At 39.8% G+C, this 5,217-nt stretch overlaps 1 protein-coding gene across 6 annotated transcripts in view; it reads right to left on the reverse strand.

Moving 5' to 3' along the window:
* Positions 1 to 5,217, reverse strand: part of ldb1a (LIM domain binding 1a) — a 20,349-nt gene that overhangs the window by 9,256 nt on the left and 5,876 nt on the right. The window contains exon 1 of one of the 6 annotated variants that reach the window (XM_032541202.1): positions 665 to 995. The exons of the other annotated variants lie outside the window; for them this stretch is intronic. The gene's annotated coding sequence lies outside the window, so the exon portion shown is untranslated. Of the gene's footprint in view, positions 1 to 664; positions 996 to 5,217 lie in introns of those variants that run through there. 6 annotated transcript variants of the gene reach the window in all.

Raw genomic sequence — 5,217 nt, forward strand, 5'->3', positions numbered from 1 at the left:
AAACACCAACACACACCCTAAAAAAAAAAAAAAGAGGTCCTGTCGACGGCGTTAAACCTATCTACAGCCTCTACGGATTACAATACCCAAGCTAACAGAAGCATGTATGATGACAATTCCACGAGCCAGACATAACGTCTTGTCAGTCCGCATCATTTCATTCAAGAAGATAAGAGATCATGATGCATAACAACTCTAACAAAGGTTAGCTTTAAAGAGTGAGAATTTAGGGTAGTTCAGTCCCCACAAACTGTTCACTGCAAACAAAAGAGCTGCATCCAAAGGCTGGCCCTAAGCCAATAAAACATCCAAAGCAATGTGCTTAGAATACAAACATGTTTGCACTGTTTACTGGTGTAAATGTATTGCTCTCAGTCTGTGGAATTGCACAATTGACATTAACAAAAGACGAAGGCCGGTAACGTTTTCACTTTAACAAACGCAACCAGACGTACTGAACGGCAGGCCGCATTCATTAACCGTTTACAGAGGACGGATGCCACTGCTAAGCTATTAACGTAGCTAGCTAGTTGCTAAACTAACGTTACCGTTATCACCGCCACACACTTAGCTATAATTCACCGTGCTTGTTTACAAGCCGTTTCAGCGCTATATTGAGAACCAGTGTTGCTGCCAAAGTAGCGAGGCTGTAAGTTTGAGTTACCTGCAGAGAAACGTCCACCGATACGCGGTGTTGCTCAACACCTCTGCTCGGTGTTTCTACCCAGCTAGCCTCGCTGCTAGCCGGAGCGGCTGGATGGTGAAAGCTCCAGCTCCCGGTCGTTGATAATGTAACCTTAGTCCTACAATCACAAACAAGACGAATAGCGACTAAAAGTACAACACTCCAGCTAGTTGTCCTGGTTCCTGTCAATTAGCAATCCCCAACTAAACTGTTTTAAATGCCATTTGTTTGGGGGATGGTGTTGTCTTATCTACTACTACTACAGGACCCTTTGTTCCTGCCAGCCGAGACACGAAAAAAACAAAGGCCCCGCCTCCTCCAGGCTCCCCCGCCCATCCCATCACACAGGCCCGGGACAAAACACAGGCCTCCCTGACAGCCACGGACCCAAATTTGTCTTGTCCAGGCCTCATACGTGCATCATTTGTCCCCAACCCAGAGTGGTACAAGGCTGGTCAACTTGAGAGGACCATTTATATGCCTATATTTTGACCCTTAATTTCACACTTATTACGGATGGAAACATTATTCTTAATCCACAGTCTGGCATCATCATATATTATGAATGAGCGCAGCTTGCTCCAGCTCTTCATTGAAGATATATCATGTTTACACTGTGTTAGTGCCCACTGAGTGGGCTTTATGTTTATATCACTTCCCCATTCTGTCAAATTGAAGTATTCTTGAAATGTGCATACTTTTATACACATGTCCACAGAACTCACTCAGGACATATGACAACTTTGGGGACTAGAATTGGGTTTGAACAATATTTGGCTTTACAGCATGAGTTTGTAATGTGTGACCAACTGGCAGATCAGAGGTCAAGTTTACAGTGTTTCTTGTTGCAAGTCTTAAACAGATGATGCCATCAGATTCATAATAAACCATAACATATATGAAAAAGATACTGTCAGCATACTATAACAAGTACTATAACCAAATATGTTTTAAAATTGGAAGGTCAGGTCAGGTTGGAAAACCCTGCTACTGGTAGCCTACCACGTAATCCGGCTACTACCTGTTTCATGATCAAGCACTCCGGCGACTAATATATATATTAATAAATATAATCTGGAGCCCTCATGTCCCTGTATAGGGATTGACGAGGGTGAGTGTTCACCCTGGCCAGACTAAAAAAAAACTTGCCTCCAAGGTTGGATGAACTCTTTGAGTCGATGACCATACATCAAAAATCCCATTGAGGCAATTGTACCAAATATAGCTTATACTTTTGGCATTCCCTGCATCTGGATTTCCTCACAGACATACAGACGTTCCTCCTGAGAACTTTAGACAAGAGAAGCCCTTGATATGTGAGAGGACCACCCAAGGTAGCTTTAAAGTCCTAGCAGCAATTTTCATATCTTTCGCATCTTTGCAAATATGTGATGATATGTGTAAAGCGCCACGCATTGTCATTCATGACTGAAGCATGCCAAGACAGAGGAAAATTGGAAGCTGTATAGTTGTATGCAGGATGTGCAAAAATATTAACATTATATCAACACATTTAATGAGGAATAATATAACGATTAGGCTACATTTCAAATAAAAAACAGTACATGTCAGAGCAATGTAAATTATATTCATTCATATTTTTTCGCAGGGTGAAATTCTGCAGTATTTGAGAATGTTTTTCCAACTTGGTGCTTTCATAAAATCTTTGTACGGTGGGGGCATTGAAACCTTATTCAGTCATAATAATCAGTCATGAGGAACAAAGTGATAGGGACATTTCTTGCTAGAGCTGCTGGAACAATGTGAACTGATCATCCAGAATTTTACAGTCAATCCTGACCGTAACAATTCCAAATTGAAAAAAAACAAATGACAGTGATTCAGACATTTTGTGTATCAAATCTACAACATAGACTAGTTACTTAAACAGGCTGTTTCAAGCCAACTTTGTAAAGGCTTATGAAAAATGATTGACTTGGCGGATGACTCAAATCCTTTAGACCACAGTCCTGAGCCCCAGATTATGTAAGGGTATAATCTGCAGCCTCACTTTTAATCAATAACCACTCTAATGTTTACAAGCAATATATTTGAAGCACGTAAAACCTTTTGTGGTCTCAGAGTGTATTTAAAGCTCAATTTGTTGAGGCTTTCACTTGAGCTGCCAGTCATTTGGTAGAATTGTATAAACCAGGAGAGCAGATGAGAGAAGTGAAGCAATGCATTTCATTGAGAAAGTAAACACATCTGACCCACACCAGTCAGATACTGCATAAACACCACATCAAGCAGAGATAAACAGCATCATTTGTAGGTTGTGTTCACTGTTCAGACTGGAGGGGAGGGCCACACAAATATCTGGTATGAACTGTGGGCTACATCATTGGTTACATTTTGGAAAAAAATATGCACCTCAAAACCTCTCTCTCTGGAGAAATGACTGTGTACTTATACCAAAAAATAAATTATTAAACAGCTGCAGGGGGAATAAAAAAAGACTAAAGCCTTTTGTTGTAACATAGGACCAGGTCCAGGATCTCTTGTTGAAAACAATGATTCCCCAGCCTGCTCTCTGTTCAGTGTTGATGGACAGGCACAAGAAGAGATGTGACAGAACAGCATCTCCCTCTGCTGGCATATGCTGCAAACATCCTCATGCTTCAGAATAGAAAAGAGTAGAATACAGTAAAATTATCTTTTTCCAGGAGTTTATACTGTACACTATTTACAACTAACATTGTTTTTTATTTAGTTAAAAAAATACTATAAAATCTCTCATGTATCTCTACATATTTAGTTGCGATACATGATTATAACAATAACCTTTACATGCACAATACTGCTTATAGTTTAAGACGTAGGCATCTAAAGGAAGACTGCATTATCTGCATTATCATTACAGAAAACATGGATCATACAACACAAAATATGGGATACTGCATACAGTACATACATTACTTGTTGAGAATTGGATCCTTTTTCCTCTGTATTCAGTAAGAGTCACATTCAGTACACACATACACACAGAGTACCTGGCAAGTAGGACTCGCAGGCAGTGATAACATTACACGGCAGTCATATACACAAGAACTAAGTCCTATTTTAGTCCCTGGAAAACTATCTCGTACTACACACGATCTCTTGTATTTATAGATCCCTAGCTCCTAAGACCACATTACATGTGCTATTTTATGCAGAGGTGGACTGCATAGCAGCATTCACACTGAAATGCCTTACATGCACTTTCATGGCACATAATAATGTCATCTATAATACAGAAAAATATAAAAAGCTTTGAATGCATTTTTTTGAAATCTTCCAACATATTGTGTCTTATGACAGAGAGGGAAGCAGTAGTCAGGAAATCTGAAGAGCACCGAGTGAACTGCACTTTCAGACTCCTGTTGCTGCTTTTTCTAGACACCACAGTGAAAGCACAAACCTGTCAGGGAAACTAATATGACACCTGACTGGTAGTGATAGCAACAAAGGCAGCAGACAGAACTGACTCAGACTGCACCCAAAAGACACAACTGTAGCTTGACAGGAGGAAGTTAAACGACACGTGTTAGAGATAGAGAAAGATAACAAAAGAAATCTAGTATGTGAATGTCTGTGTGAAGGTTGGTGTTGTAGACATTGCAACAACTGAGGTCACTGATCTGACTTTAGGGAGATTTAGTCTGTTGTTGACAGACAGGATCTGGTGCAGTTTGGTCGTTTTTACGGCTTCTGTTGTTGTGCCAACATCCAAGGAATGAAGTGACGTGGCCTTAAATAAATGTAATAAAACAGAACTCACACTTCTTATAATACTGCACAACTTAGTTTTAATGTCGGTTCTTAAACTGAACAATAGAAAAACAGACTGCACAAATGATTTAAAGAGCACCTGAATTTACTGGAATATGGCCACTTTATCTAATCCACAACATTAGGCCCAGAATACTTACTTTAATGTCCCATTACAAATTCTAAGTAAATGGACCAACTCCACCATGTCCTCCTCCAATTTCTGAAATCCGTTTAGAAAAACATTTGTTAGGCTTTACTGTCCAAAGAACAAAACACATATGGCAGAAATCCCTTTAACAGCTAAAATATCAATATTTGCCTTGATTTGCATACAGTTTGTCACATCTAGTCTGAGCAATTCATCTTTGACACCAACCAGATTTACTTCGATATACATTCATAAAGTCTTGTTAAAAAAACAAACATATCTAGTAAATGGTTTGTATGATAAATTTACACGCCAGTCACACTTTCACATAGACAGGTGGCACAGAGATTCAGCACAAAGCTTTCAAATAGCTACTGTTTTTTTGTTTTTTTACACCTTTTGTTTTCAGCACAGATTTGTTTCAAACGGAGCACTGTTACCATCACCTTGTATCTTAGTACCAAACGTGCTTTCATGTATTAAAGACTCTGCGGCTTGCACATCTTTGATAGAAAATCATTTTTCCCTTCCCACACATTTAGTCTTCTCCCTATCCTCCCCCTCCTCCCGGCTGTGGCACATGCCAGCTTTCCTCTGCCATCCTGTCGGCCTGCAGCAGATGTGACAT

The sequence above is a fragment of the Etheostoma spectabile genome, chromosome 17, assembly GCF_008692095.1.
Source record: "Etheostoma spectabile isolate EspeVRDwgs_2016 chromosome 17, UIUC_Espe_1.0, whole genome shotgun sequence".
NCBI classification, from domain to species: Eukaryota; Metazoa; Chordata; class Actinopteri; order Perciformes; family Percidae; genus Etheostoma; species Etheostoma spectabile.